Genomic DNA, 16,671 nt, shown 5'->3' with positions numbered 1-16,671 from the left:
CCCACCAGGTTCCTCACATGACACATGGAAATTGTGGGAGCTATAACTCAAGATGAGATTTGGGTGGGGACACAGCCAAACCATATTGGTAGGGTAGTGATTTCTCATGAATATCATAATACACATAAGAAAGCAAAGTCAAAATGTCATTTGTCACTAAAAAGAAAACCTAACCTAACAATTTACTATCATTATAAAATTAAAATGTCTGATCATCAATGACTCCAATCTACTATTATGTCTATTCTAAACCTATGTCAGGCCAATCAAATTCACTCTAAAACTGACAAGAGTCTTTGAAAATACAACTATTACTCATTTCTTACAATGCCTGGCATGTACCCTCCATGATGACGGACAAGCTCAAATACTAGTTGATGATATATTTATTACAGTTGTGATCTACCAGATGATTCCAAATAACAAATTTTAAAATCACTGTGCATGAATAAAAGGTATTCATATTTGGAAGGTGTACAAGATGACTTATCTTCTATAATGCTTTTTTATATTTTGATGAGATTATTTAAAATTCACTGCGTAATTTTTGTCTTTTCAAAGGTATTTATTTCTTTCATTTTTTTATATTACCAAAAGTTTCCATTTCTAGTCTTCTTTATATCTGACTAGATCTATTAAAACGCATTTATGAATTTACTTCTTTCCAACTAATTTTTCTGGAACTTTGTCTATTTTATTGCCCTTTACCTCTTTTTAACGGAAGTCTTAATAAGCAGTTAAATAGTAAAGAATGGCAATAACAATAATAACATGCTCCCTTGCAAAATTGCTTCTTGCATATATGATTACACTTGATTATTTTTTCACAAGAGCAGCAACTACCATGTGAGACAAGCAAATATATTTAGTGCTTTTATAAATAAGAAAATCGAGTCTAGGAGAGGTTGGGACTTGCCAAGTTCACTTAGATAAACACATACATTTCTACGGAGACTCTTCTTAAATCTAATAACTTTAAAGATTAAAATAAAGTAACATTATTAGAGCTACTACTATTGGTTGATATTTTTATGCAACAGGTACTGTTTTAGTGCCTTATCTGGATCTCATTTAATAATCATTAATCAAAACCACTATGGGAGTATACACATTTTTTCCCCATTTTATGGATAAAGAAATGGAGACTTAGGGACTTAGAGTACCTAAGCAACTTGCCTGAAATCCAACATTGTCCATTTTTTGGCTATACATTCACAAGTATATTATGATTTAAGCATATTCTCACAAATATTAGTTATTGCCATTCTGATACATGTAGTAAGTTACCTCACAGTTTAACTTTCATATCTTTGATTATTAGTTTGTCTTCACTAGTAAGCTAGTTACAACACAGGATGTCTTTAAAAAAATTGTATCCTATATTCTTGGAGGAATGAGATTTTTTTATATAACTTATTTTTCTATGTAAGGAAATGAGAAAATAAAATAGGAGAAAGAAAAATAGAAAAAGGGCCTATCCAAAAAAACCCTCCACCCAGAAGTCCATAGCTTCATTCCTTTTCTGCCAAACCTGAGCGTGGAACTTCTCTCTGTGGTTTCCACACCTAAAACCCAGATCCTTATCAAGTACCTGGCCAATCAGACCCTTTCACTCAGCAACAGACTCCTCCCATTCACCATCCCAGGCTATTTTTGCCTTCTCTCTCAAAGTTTCCCAGAATCTGTAAACAAAAGCGTTGGTGGGGAGCCTTATCAGGAAGGTTTCAGAAACACTGAAAATAGTTAATTTCACCTCAGGCAAAGGAAGTCTGGAACAGAGGCCTGGCTGTTGCTCCAGATTTAAGGACTGGAATAATCTTTCACATCTCTTAAAACAGGAAAACAAGATCAGAATGAGTATCTCAGCTAATTATCCAGAGGGAGCAATGGGGAAAAAAAGAAAAAGAGAGACAGAGAAAAAGAGACTATATTTCATAATACTCTGCTGCAAGTAATGCCACTTTTTGTTGTTAAAGAGGAAAACTGTACCAGATGCTTATTGAAAATGGTAAGGAAGACTTTATTCAAGTTTATTGCATTAAGGGTCAAGACTTCAATAGGGAAGAGAGGTTAAACTGTGAAAGAAAAGTAGAATCTAGGACCTCGAACTCACTATGCCACAGGGAAGGTTAAGCTTGGGAACTGAGTCACCAAACTATCTTCCGTTTGTTCCCAAACAGATTGCTGTAATTTCACAACCCCATGTGCAACTCCCTGTGTCATAGCCTCATTTCCTCTACTCCCTCTTTTCACATGTTCACTTTATTTTATGTAAAACGGAGATTTCCTGTCTGAGAGAGAATCTGACTTTTTCCTCTACTCTCTTTTTCCTCCTGCAAGATATAGATTTACTGAAGCAAATCAAAGCCTCACAAGAATGTAGCCACATACCTCACTGCCTACTCCCACTTCTGTTTTCATTCTTCCTTCCCCTCCTGCCTGCTCTTTCCCCTTTAATATTGAAGTTCTCAAAACCCTTTTTGGAAAAAGCACAGATCACAGATGCTCCTGTGATTTGTGTTTTTCCCCAGCTGGTTCTCAACCTTGGCAAAATAAACCTCTAATTGACTCAGACCTGCCTAGGTCACTTTTTGGTTTACAAAGCTCAGCTCCAGAGAGTTTTTAGTCCTACGGTGAGCTAGAGTAAGTTTGGGGGTAGGAGAGCTGGTCAATGTGATCAAGTCACCTGTGTTTGCTAATCGTGCTTAACAAAGTTAAACTTTACCTTCCCATAGACTGGGAAAGAGGGGCTTATCCTTCTAAATCATTACATTTCAAAGGAATGGTTCCTAGATCTGTAAGAAGGACATTCCCAATTGTAGATTTACATCTCAGAAAGGCAGAAATTTAGAATTTGCAAGTTTTCTAATGTAAATTCTCTAAGAAAAAGGTCAGGGGCCCATAGTCAGGAAGAAACCTGTCTAAAGTTTAGTCCAGCTGAGGGGACATTAAGGCCATGTTGTTCATCTTTATCTAAATCAGATAAATCTGCCAAAAACAGAAACAAAACAAACAAACAAAAAAACACACATCTACTTGGCTGTCAAGAAATTCTGTCATATGCGACTTGGAACCAACCCAAATGTCCATCAATGATAGACTGGATTAAGAAAATGTGGCATATCACACACCAGGGCCTATTGTGGGGAGGTGGGCGGGGGGAGGGATGGCATTGGGAGTTATACCTGATGTAAATGACGAGTTGATGGGTGCTGATGAGTTGGTTGATGGGTGCAGCACACCAACATGGCACAAGTATACATATGTAACAAACCTGCACACTGTGCACATGTACCCTAGAACTTAAAGTATAATGATAAAAAAGAGAATATAAAGTAAAAAAAAAAAAAAAATGTGGCACATATACACCATGGAATACTATGCAGTCATAAAAAAGGATGAGTTCATGTCCTTTGTAGGGACATGGATGAAGCTGGAAACCATCATTCTGAGCAAACTATCGCAAGGACAGAAAACCAAACACCGCATGTTCTCACTCATAGGTAGGAATTGAACAACGAGGACACAAAGACACAAGGCAGGGAACACCACACACCGGAGCCTGTCATTGGTTTGGGGGGAGGTGGGAGGGATAGCATTAGGAGATATACCTAATGTAAACAACGAGTTAACGGGTGCAGCACACCAACTTGGCACATGTATGTATATGTAACAAACCTGCACATTGTGCACATGTACCCTAGAACTTAAAGTATAATTTTAAAAAATTATATATATATATATATATATATATATATATATATATATTTCAATAAAAAAAAAAAAAAACAGAAATTCTGTCATATGTAAAGAGGGAAACTTCCATGGAGTGTTTTGGAAAAATCACAAGTGTTTAACACAACTTAGAACACTCGGAGAGAGGCCCCTACCCCAGTCCACACTTGACACCACTGACATTCTCACTGCCTGTTTTCATGGACACTCACTAGAATTTGCATAGTGCCACAGCTTCCTTGCCAATCCGTCACATATGAAGTGGTGTCACTGTCTGGGTTAAATATCCGCAGTTCATTGCCTCAAGCCAAGGAGATCAAGGACACAGACATACATAGGGGGAGGTTAAGAGCAGAGGTTTAATACGCAAAAGAAAGAGAAAGGAGAACAGTTCTCTCTCCTGCAAGAGAGAAAAAGGGGCACCTGAGTGGGACTTCCAGCCTGCGGTGGAGTGCACAGGGTTTTATAGACAGGATTGAGGAGGTGGTGTCTGATTTACACAGGGCTCAAAGATTGGTTGGACCAGGTGTGATGTTTACATAGGGCGCAAAGAAGCTGCCCATGCCACCATAATCTTCTTCTGCAAATGGGTCTCTACCTGACCCATGCCATGTTGCCTGCTCCTTACTGTGCACATGGTTGACAAGGAAAAGAGAAGATGGAGCCACTATGTTGGACATGCCTAGCCCCCACGTAGCCATTTCCTATTGGCACAGCTGCTGGCATTCACCAGTGCAAGCTTCCACCTTGCTTGTCTATGTCTGCAGCTCGATTTTACAGGCTGGTCTTTGTTAGAAAAGAAAATGATTTGGGGGCTGCTTTTCATTAAAAGGAAAACCCTTACCAAGGACTTTCTTACCCTCACTATCTGCCTAAATAATTTCTTCTTAACTCCTGTATCACCTGCAGATTCTTCATTGATTTCCCAAGGTCACAGATCTTGGCAATCTCTGGGACAATTATCCTTCATGATCTGCCCTATGACCCATTATTTACCCACAACAAAAAAAAAAAAAAAAAGGAAGAAGAAGAAAGAAATAAAATACCAAGAATCAGAAAAAACTGCAAGAAATATTTTTCTTCCAAAAGACTGTATGCTTTTGTCTTTCTCACACTAGGTTTTTCCAAAAAGAAAAGCGTAAGTGGAGATTATCTTCTAAGTACCTGGCAACGTTTGCTTCTGGCCAGTCAACACATAAGTCATAAATAAGAATCTTGGAGTACAACATGTGGCTACCATCGTGGGTTGCACAAGAGGTAGTTCTTCACTTTTATTTCCTGATTCATGTGGCAGAGAATAAAAAAGATAATAATGACCAAGTATCCTGCCATGTATGTTTGTGTGTGTTTACTTAGAAATAAAATGTCGGCATTAAAAGCCAAAAGATTACAATGTTTCTTTTTCCACCTGGATAGCAGAGTAACGATAATAGCTACAGTTCAGATTTTACCTTTTCTTTTTACTTGTTTTGATTTTTCTGTATTTTATACAATAGCCAACAAAATATCATGGATTTCTTGTGAAATGAAAAAATTTTAAAAGTTAAAAAAATCATTAAAGAAAGTGGAAAACACTTCATATCAATAATTTTAGCACTCTTGGAAAATGTCTTTTTTAAATTAAAACTTGAAACAATTAATTTAAATGAGATTCAGGCATACCATGCCTTTTTCCCCATAATAATCTCAGGGGAAAGTCAATGAAGAGTCATGTGTATTTCAATAAACACTTAAACATGCACTAGGACATTCTGGGACTAAAAGTCTCCACTAATAACTTGTGTGTGTCTCTGATAAGAGAGCATCTGTTATAAGCAAGTTTCCATCGTCTAATGTCCACACAATACCAAACCACCACTGCAGCCTCATCTACTGAAATAATCCAGTAAATATTAGCCTATCAGGCTATACCTTTTCTTTAAAGTTGTACTTCAAATGGTAAAGAAAGCTCTGCACTCTATGGGGAATTTGTCAGATTAAAAAAAAAAAAAAAAAAAAAAAGTGCAACTGAGAAGAGAACAAAGCTATTATATTGTGAAAGGGTTTCTTATCTTCATATTTCCTTTGTGTGTTCCTATTCTTTCTTTCCTATGGCTTGCCCAAGTTCCTGCCACAAAGCTTCCAATTAACTAAAAGGAAGTCCTGTCTAGACTAGATAACATCAGCTTTTTCTTGTCTAAAAGATAACAACTTTCATCTCTTATTAGCGCTACAGATGCATTTGCCTAAATTCTAGCTAGATTGTTACAGTTCTTACATTTCTGTTCCTGAAATCAGTGATCAAGGAAAGCAGCTTTAGAATAACTAGTGTTGCTACAAATAGCTACTTTTTATTTTTACAAATCAAGAAATTTTTGCTTGGAGAATTGATACCAAAATTGCATTCAGTTAACTGGATCACATGCATTGAGTCAATCTAGAATCTACCTTAAATTGTCAGTATACTAAAAAAGACATAAAATAAACAGATGGATAGATCAAGAGATTAGACTACTTCCCAATATTATAATATTAATTATGTAGTATTTAATTCTTACAGATAAATGAAGTAAGTATATAAGGTCTTTATCTAGTAGCATGGTTTGTTTTCTACATATCAAGTAGTTGTTTAGCAATCATTTATATAGGTAATAACCAACAGATTAAGATTTTGTATAGCAATTAAAAACAAAAAATCATCAAAGTTGATCAAAGTATGCCAAAAAGCTGGGGTCCCTAACCCCATGTTAGTGGTACTGGTCTACAGCCTGTTAGGAACCAGCTGCACAGCATGAGGTGATTGGTGGGTGAGTGAGCAGGTACATCACAGGACAAATGCAAGAGCAAGAGAGAGAGCACGAGCGAGTGAGGTGCCACACACTTTTAAACAGCCAGATCTCATGAGAAGTCACAAACTATCATAAGGACAGCACCAGGGGGGTGGTGCTAAACCATTCACGAGAAATTCACTCCCATGATCCAATCTCCTCCCACCATGTCCCACCTCCAATACTGGGGATTACAATTCAACATGAGACTTGGACGGGGATGCATATCCAAACTATATCACCAGGGATCGCTACAATGGCCTTATCACTGAGTTTATTACCTTTACTTTTTCTTGCATCTTGAATCCTTCCCGCACAATATGACTAAACCCATTTTTACTAAAACATAATTTTCCTTGTTTCAATTATTTTCTGAAACACCAACTTCTCTACCTAAATGTTATCAGTCTTAGATATTCACAGTACCCCTCCTGAGAAAACCTGCAGTAAAGAAGCCTATTTAGATGTTTAACCAGCATTTCCTAAACTAATTTGGACTTGGAATTCTTCTTTGTTGTGCACTTTGAGAAAGAGAGTCTTTTCCATTTAGCTTAGTTTCATGGATCCCAGTAGCTTTACTTGCTTGGAATAGAGAAGGCGAAAATCAACCTAAGCTGTCTTATTTAAATGGAAAACAAAATTAAGTACATCACATTAGCATAGATTTGGGCACATGTATTCCTTTTGTTACTTTTCTCTGCATTATTATTTAACTCTTTTTGTGAATTAATATGTGCTCACTATTAGACAATTCAGGCACACATATTTCAACGAGTGATTCCCTATGAAACTTCCTTCCCCAGAAGCCTTCAGTTGGTATCTGATATAATTGGGCACATTGGGATCTTGGTCCTATCTGCTTTGCTTGAAATAGAGTTACAAGTCCTGTTCATGCACGTCTTCCTGAAAACCAACAGCAGGAGAGGCAGAGCTCAGCAACAGCACATCACTGACAGTGACTCTCCTGCCACAAGTGAGGGCCCCATAGCGTGATGCAAAATTTGATACAGCAACTAGTGAGAATCATTTCCAACACTAATGAAAAACAAAATCTTAGTAACTTTGATTCAAATAGAATGAAGTAGTTCTGATAATCCTTCAGAGTATGAATATCATTAAAGAGGTAAATTTTCTTGAATTTTTTTTTTGCTATGAGCAATATCCTTACTTGAAGATTGTGATAAAAAAAGAAGAGCGTTTTAAATTTTTTATTAAAACAATATGTGTGTACGATTAAAAAAAATCAAGCATATCTATAAAAGGATCTTAAAATGAAAAGCAATAATACTGAGCCCAACCTCTACCCACCCACTACCACCACTTCCTACTTCTGTTTCTGTTTTTATTTTTCATATTGGTTACCTCTTCTACTCAAAAGAATATGCCTACAGCATAATTTCTTAAGTATTCAAGGTGTTATCTATTCACTCTGCTCTAAGAAATAGAATTATCATTTTTGGTTGTGTTTTAGTTAATTACACTCATATATGTTAATAGCATATTTAAATATTTTGTTATTGCATTTACTGTAAACAATGTTAATACTTATGCTTTGTACTAAGGCTACTTTTTAGATCTTCCATATTTTGCCTATAGGTCCATTCTAAAAATTGAAAACAAATTTACTATTATCTTTAATAGAGGATTTTGTTTATTGGTACTCCACATATATCCTTAATCTGTTTTAAATTCTGCCTACTCTTGTAGGGGTGGGATGCCTCAAACCACATTTCCTCATCAAAGCATAAGGGCGCTTTCCTTCAGCCATTTCTATGGCAGTTTTTGCCAGTAACCAGATGTTCACCAATCAGTTGTACCCAATTCCCTAATTCACTTCTGGATTGTGATTCCACTTCTGGAATCACTTCTTGGAACCATCCAAAATGGTGCTCCTATTACTATATTTTCCTTGGCCATGTTACATGTAAGTTCACATCCTACCCTAAGATCTGCAGTTTTGCAAATCCCTCTGTATTTAGCAAAATTATTTTCTACCTTGATAGCTCAGTGTATTTTTCTCATAAAATAAAGATATTGCAGTCCCTTAAGTATAGATTATAATATTGTAGCTAGAGAGTTTTAGAATCAATTTAAGAGTCATCCAGTGAGATGCACTTAGACAAATGTTAGAAGCCAGAGCAGGAGAGAAGCCATTCTTTCCCAGGCAGAGATAGCAGAGGGCACACCTAGACTGCAGAAACATAAGTGTTTGCAGCAGCCAGCTAGATTTCACGTCCCCTGCCAGTTCCTGCCCTGGGGCCAGCCAAGTGCCTTGTGACTTCTGTGAGGATTTCCTGCAGCTTTCTCCCCTAGGAGACAGTTGAAGCTGCCAAACCTCTAAGTCCAAATTGTAAAAGTGGGACCAAAAATCCTACTGGCAGTGCCGTAATCTTCACCCTTCAGTGCTTTCAATGATTACGTAAGCACCTCATCCCCTGCCATAAAATCCATTCTCCTTAAAAGACTATTCAGTGTTTTTTCCACACTGAAACCTGACTGGCACGTGTTTATAAATATTTCATTCACAGAAGAGCCAAGTAACGTGTTAGGAATACATTCCCTCTTTGTAGATCCAATGGCATTACCATACAAAAGAAAACATTTGCTTACCCAATGTCCCTTGCTTAGCATCATGCCCCCTTTATGATTCCTCCATACTTGACCCACAGCTTTGTTTTTCATGGAGTTGAACTTTTTATTTTCTTGTTGATGGAAACTAACCTATGCTTTTTGTCACTGTATCATTAACCATCCAGCATCTTAACTATATCCTTTTAAAATTTCTTCTTTAAAATGATATGACCTACTCTTTGGAACTATTGTTTTTCAGATCTGCGAATACAACTGCTATCCTGAAATTAACACAAACCAAACTCCTGGATTAGTGCCACTGTTCATTAAACTCCTTAAATTCATCTTGCTTTCTTTTTTGCTTTCTTTCTTTTGTTTCCTTAGCACATATTTTCAAGAAAATTCTTCCAAACATAGGTACATGAAAATTACACTTTGTAAGTCCCTGTGTTTCTGACACATTTTAGTTTGCCTTCTCATTTGATTAATAGTTTTGCTGAGTATACAATTCTAGTTTCAATCCACTTTTCCTCAGAGCCTTTATGCATTGATCTGTTGTTTTCTGGTGTTCAGGATTCCCATGCTGTTGTGATTCTTCCTAACACGTAGAAAGCATTTTCCCTGACTCTCTAGAAGTGTATAAGACCTCTTTATCCTTAGTACAGGACATTTTACAAATGTGAATCCAAGTGTATCTTCTCTTCCTTTGCTCTGGTTGTCAGTAGCTTTTTTACTCTGAAGCCTCAGTTCTCTCTTTGGCCGTGGGAAATTTGCCTTCCTCTCTCTCTTTTTCTTTTTTTTATTTTCACCCCCCATTTTTCTTTGTTTTCCATTTCTGGACCCTCCACGTTGTAACTCTAACACTGACTTGTCTCTGTTTTATCTTTTCTTTCTATTTACCTTTACTTCTATCATTTCTTTATTTTCTAAGAAATTTCATCAGTGTTATCTACAAACTCTTCTACAGAATATTTTACTTCAGTAAAGGCATATTTAATGTCTACAAGTTTGTTCTTGTCCTCTAACACTTTATAGATTCCTTTTTTGTATGACATTACCTTTTGTTTACTGAATCATCTCTATTTCTATTGGAATGTGTTCTTTTATTGGTTTTTCTCTTTTATGCTATTGTTGTTCTTCATATATTTTGGATGTTTTCTAAATTTACAATGACGTCTTGGATTGTGTTGCCAAGTAGCTGGTAGGTTTTCCCTACTCAGTAGGTGTTGAACTCCTTCTCTTGGGTATACAAATATATGCATTTATATTTTACCTCTACTACTTTTCTCTCTGTATAAATCTACGCACCTGAGCATGACTTGGAACTGGCTGGCTTTGGTTGGGTCTTCAGATAGGAAATCTTTGGGTGAGGAAGGCCCAATGCCAGAATGGAGACGGGTTTAATTTAGGGCCAGAGGACCCACACTGGGAGTCTTACATTTTAGAAGAGGGACCTCATAGTTTTTCTCTATGCTCTGAATACAATGACAGGAGAGGGAGAGGGTCAGGGAATACAGGAAGCTGACATTTGTGGACAAAATGGAGATCTACCCAGTGAGGGCTCCTAGAAGGGGGTTGAGTTAGAGATAAAACCACACCAAGAGAATTGGAGGCAATATCAGACATCCTCAGTTTGAAAAAATAATAATAATAAGGAAAAGAAAACAGGAAAAAGGACCAGCCTAGGCAACATAGCAAGACCCCATCTCCACATTAAAAAGAAAAGAATTTGCCAGGAGTGGTGGAAAACACCTATAGTCTTAGCTACTTGGGAGGCTGAGGCAGGAGGATCCCTTGAGCTCAAGAGTTTGAGGCTACAGTGAGCTATGATTGTGCCACTGCACTGTAGCCTGGGCAACAGAGTGAGACCCTTGTCTCAAAAAAAATAAATAAATAAAATAAAAAATTTTAACAAAAAATAAAAAACAGGAAAAGGGAAAGTAGCACCCCAAAGGAATAAAATACACTGAAATGTTCAATCATTTTAAATACTCAATAAATGCTTGTTGAACACATTCTGTACACTTAAGAGTTATTCAATTGCTGTGTATTCTTTAACTTGATTGTTTCATTGTCTACAGATGAGTAATTCATATCTTGTCTATGTTTCTCTAAATAGAGCATTTTCTTCCTGCTCCCTGCCTCTCAGGAGACTAAACATAGGTAAAGTGTAGCCTAAATATGTCCTTACCTGCTGGCATGACCTTGTCACCTGGGAGAGGCAGAACCTTGGCACAGTTAACATTTACATCACCACAGCCCTTACAAGGCTGAACTCTATGAGGAAGTTACAAAAATCAGAGCCAGCCTGGAACTGCTCCTAATTTTTATCATGTTGTGAGTATGTGCATTATTTACATGGTATTGTTTGGAATTGTTGTAACTTAGCATACAAATTCATTACTTGATTTTTATAATCTTTTATATACACAGGAAGTCTCCGTATTATATTTTCATTATAAATACATGTCATTATTGCTTTGCTTACTCTTTAGTCCCTGGGAAATCTGACGGAGTTTTTAATTAAAAAAAATTTTTTTTTTTTTACAAAGCTAAGGTTTCACAAAGTGTGGTCTGTGAGTCAAACCCTCGGGGGTGCTTGGTAATAGCGAGTCATCTGAGCTTACTTGGAACCCAAGCAATTAAAAATAGACCTCCCAGGCATCTGCATTTTAACGTGTTTCCCCTTGGTGACAATTGGTTCTTGAGTCTGTGCATAAGTAAGTGCTGTCAGAGATGCAAAATAAGTGCCTTGAGCTACCCATGTGCTGAAGGAGAGGACACTGGGAGGAAGACCCTACTCCATTTCCTTGTCAAATGCAGAGGTAGCGGTGTGGCAGATGCACACCCTGGCAGATGGAGTGCCTTAGGCCCCTTGAGCAGAGTTACCACTATGGGAGTGTAATCTTGAAGTAGCCCATGGGTTGAAGGGTTGGGTCCAAGTTTTGTTAAGAATAAACCTTAATTAGGGAGCCATTTTTTTTTTAATAACCTTACTGTAGGATGAACACACACACACACACACACACACACACACACACACACAAAAGGGGCAAAATCCATTCCTCCCTGCCGGATGGGTTAGCATCTAGTGTTTTCTAGAAGGGGCATGGGTGGTTCAGGACTGCAAGTGTACATCCATAAAAAGAATTAATTCATCACACATAAAGGTAAGGAAATACTCCACAGGATAGTGTATATTTGCATTTTTGTTTATAAGAAAATGTTGATTTTCTTCCTTAAAAAGCAGAAAAGAAGTTTGTTTTGATGAAGACCTTCATGACTATTGAAGTGTAAACATGCATAAACAACATGCAGCAGCACCTTCCCAGCCAAATGTACAGCCCATCTTCTTACCTTCACACTCGAAAAAGGGATCAACAAAAGTGGTAGGTTATTTTAAAGTAGAATCAAATGTGACTGGACCTTTTAGTATTTCAACAACAGCTTTATAAATAACTTAAAAGCAGCAGACTCCATAATGGGGATGGATTCTGATAAAACAAAAATAATAGTTTCAAATTTTAACAAAGTGTGAGTATGCTGTCTGTATTTAGCCACACACATTATGGATGGGGGAAGAGAGGAATTACCCTTAGGTAGGGGCACCAGGAGAAAGAGGAAGCTGGATATCAAAAAGGGAAGCAGCTCAGAAGGAATAAAAAGGGTGCGGGAAGAGGTAGTAGAGCAGAGGAAGTGGCTGTGCCTGCCCCCAAACCCACAACAGAGAGACAGAGGAAATAGGCCGCCAGCCTCGGAGGAGATATTTCACAGCACAGATGCTGAAAAGTGCAGTCATCTTCATGCCCCATCTCACAACATCTGAAATGGCTGCTGTGTGCCCCTTTGGTTTTCCAAGGGGAAATGGCACCATGAAAATGTCCACTGTTTTGACAATGTTTTCTGGCTCAGACGACAACCTAGAAGAGGCCTAATGTAAAGTATTTTAGGCATTTTTGTTGTTGTTGTTTCATTTTATTGTTGTCAGCAGCAAAGCAAAACCACTTGAGGCTTTGAGTGCACAGTTGGCACATTGAGTTCAATCTCATCACAATGGTACTCGAAGTTGAGACACAACAGAAATCAACACGAGAACAGCAAGAAGGAAAGAAGGACATCAAAGGCCCTGTGGCTCTTAGTACAGAGGAGGCATTTCTCCTTTGGTCTCACCATCTTAAGTTGTAGTTAATTTTAAGAAATCAATTAGTATGACTTTACAAAGCTCTAATCCAGTGAGCATTTTAGTCATTTTTGTTGACCTTCCAAGGTATGACCCATGTCCCTTTGTTCTTTTTTATATTTTGTCTTTAAGAGAAACCAACCCACCCTGGGCTCCTTGAGAAATACAAGCCACATTCCTTCTGAGACAGGTCAAGAAGAAATGAATTCTTTATTTTTAGTTCCTGTTTCGAAGATAATATAATTTGGCAGAAACAAACAAAAAGTAATAGGGCAAAAATTAACCCACAGCAGATCCTTTGCTGATGGCTGCCATCACTCTAGATCACTGTCCCCAGTGGACAGCCTGCACAAACTAGTAGCAATGGTAGCACACTTGTCTTCAAGGTGTTCACTCAGGCTGTGTGCATTGGCTCACACTTGTAATCCCAGCACTTTGGGAGGGCGAGGCAGGAGGATTGCTTGAGCCTAGGAGTTCAAAACCAGCCTGGGCAATATAGAGAAGCCCTGTCTCTACCAAAAAAAAAAAAAAAAAAAAAAAAACAAACAAACAAAAAACATTAATTAGCTGGGTGTGGTGGCATGCACTTGTGGACCCAGCCACTTGGGAGGCTGAGGTAGGAAGATCACTTGAGCACAGGAGATTAAGGCTGCAATGAGCCATGATTACACTACTACACTCCAGCCTGGGAGACATGGGGGAAAAAAAGATGTTTATTCATATCCTCTCACTAGTAAGAGTGAAGCAGATGCAAAGAATACCAGGAGAAATGCAAAGCTCTCTTGAAAAGCAAACATGCCTAAACCACTCAAAGCACTCTGCACTGATGGTACTTATTTAAATAAAAAGTAAATTATATTCTTCACATTGTTTCAAGCATTTAGAATCATAACCAACTTATAAATCCAGAAATGCTGATCATTTCTCATGCTGAAAAGTAAACTCAACTAAAGAAGAAGACTAATTCATTTGCTATCTCAACCTATGCCTAAAAATGTTAATACTAGTATTTAAATCTTAAGTATATATACATAATAAAGTTAAATTTTGAAAATATTTTAATTTTATGTAAAAAATGTTTGCTTCTGTCATATTACTGACTAGTTCTTTTAAAAAAAAAATCTAAATCTTGTGTAAGGTAAATATCAAGGATCTGGAAAATGTCATAATCAGAAAGCAAAGATTACTAAAACTGAGTTTCCTATAAGAATCCAAGTGTTTTTTTTAGAAGAATAAAAATAAACACCAAAAACTTTTATTCTCCTTTATGCATCGACTTCCATGAGGAATCGATTTTGTCTTTCTTAGTAGTTACAGGGTTTAGTGGGAAAATGGTTGAATTGTTTCCTTACAATGTTTCTTTCTAGTAAGAGTAAAATAAGTTACATCAGTTAGATCAGGTTTTTAGGAAAAAATAAAGGATGGGATTCAGAATAAAATATTCAAATGAGGAAAAAAAGAAGCAAACGCATCTTTAGGGCTACAACAGTGGGCTTGGAATGAAAGTAAAAGAGAAGGTAAAGGGTAGAAAATCACCAGAAAGAGGTTTCTATGCCATTGTCAGCTATGTCTGACAGTGAGCATCAAATAGGAGCACAAGGCTGGGAAAGAATATTCGGAAGAGAGGATAGAGTTCAGGAGAAAGATCTTGACTAGCCTGAAAAATCAAAACGCCATAAGCAACAATGATAGTAAAAGCATTAATTCTCCAAAGTATTTAAAGAGCAAGCTAAGAAAGTAATACTACAGGCATAACTTGTTTTATTGCACTTGGTTTTATTGTGCTCTGCAGCTACTGTGTTTTCTTACAAGTTGAAGATCTGTGGCAACTCTACACTGAACAAGCATATCAATGCCATTTTTCCAACAGCATGTGTTCATTTTGTGTCTCTGTGTTACATGTTGGTAATTCTCAGAATATTTCAAACTTTTATTATTATTATTATTATTATTATTATTATTGTTATTGTTAGTATTAACTTTGATGGTAACCTGTGATCAATGATATTTCATATTACTATTATTATTATTTTAGACACCACAAACTACACCCATATAAGACAGCAAACTTAATAAATGTTGCTTGGGTTTGACTGTTCTACTGAACAGCCATTTCCCTGTCTTTCTCCCCTCTTTGGGCCTCCCTATTTCCCAAGCCACAACAATATTGAAATTAGGCCAATTAATAACCCTACAATGGCCTCTGAGTGTTCAAATGTGGGAAGAGTCCCACATTTCTCACTTTAAACCAAAAGTTACAAATGATTAAGCTTAGTGAGGAAGGCATATCAAAAACCAGGATAGGCCGAAAGGTAGGCCTTTTGCATCAACCAGTTAGCCAGGTTGTGAATGCAAAGGAAAAGTTCTTCAAAGACATTAAAAGTGCTACTTCAGTGAATCTACAAATGATAGATAAGAAAGTGAAACAGACTTATTGCTGATATGTAGAAAGTTTGAGTGGTGTGGATAGAAGATCAAACCAACCACAATATTCTCTTAAGCCAAAGCCTAATCCAGAGCAAGGCCCCAACACTCTTCAATTCCACGAAGGTGAAGGGAGATGAGGCAGCCGCAGAAGAAAACTTTGAAGCTAGCAGATGTTGGTTCAAGAGATTTTAAGGAGAGAAGCCATTTGAAACAGCAAGTGCTGATGGAGAAGCTGCAGCAAGTTATGTATATCTAGCTAGGTTAATTGATGAAGGTGGCTACAGTAAACAACAGTTTTTCATTGCAGATGAAATAGCCATATATTGGGAAAAAAAAGATGTCATCCAGGACTTTCATAGCTAGAGAGAAGTCAATGCCTGGCTTCAGAACTTCAAAGGACAGGCCAACTCTCTTATTAGGAGTGAAAACAGCTGATAACTTGAAGTCAATGCTCATTTGTGCTGCTGAAAATCCAGGAGTCCTTGGGAATTATACTGAATCTACTCTGCCTGTGCCCTGCAAATGGAAAAATAAAGCCTGGATGACAGCACATCTGTTTACAACATGGTTTACTCAATATTTTAAATCCACTGTTGAGAGCTGCCACTCAGAAAAAGAAGATTCTTTTTAAAATATTACTGCTTATTAACAATGCACCTGATTATCCAGGAGCTCTAATGGAGATACACGAGGAGGTTACTGTTGTTTTCATGCCTGCAAACACAACATCCAATTTGTAGTCCATACATGAGAAAATCATTTTGATTTTCAAGTTTTTTTAAAGAAACACATTTTGTAAGCCTGTAGCTCAGTAGATAGTGAGTTCTCTGAGGATCTGGGCAAAGTAAATTGAACGTCTTCTGGAAAGGATTCAGCATACTAGATGACTTTGTAAAACAAAGTGTCTGAGATAGGTCTCAATTAATTTAGAAGTTTATTTTGCTAAGGTTG

This window comes from Rhinopithecus roxellana, chromosome 6, assembly GCF_007565055.1.
Source record: "Rhinopithecus roxellana isolate Shanxi Qingling chromosome 6, ASM756505v1, whole genome shotgun sequence".
Classification (NCBI taxonomy): Eukaryota; Metazoa; Chordata; class Mammalia; order Primates; family Cercopithecidae; genus Rhinopithecus; species Rhinopithecus roxellana.
Note: the sequence above shows the minus strand (reverse complement) of the source record.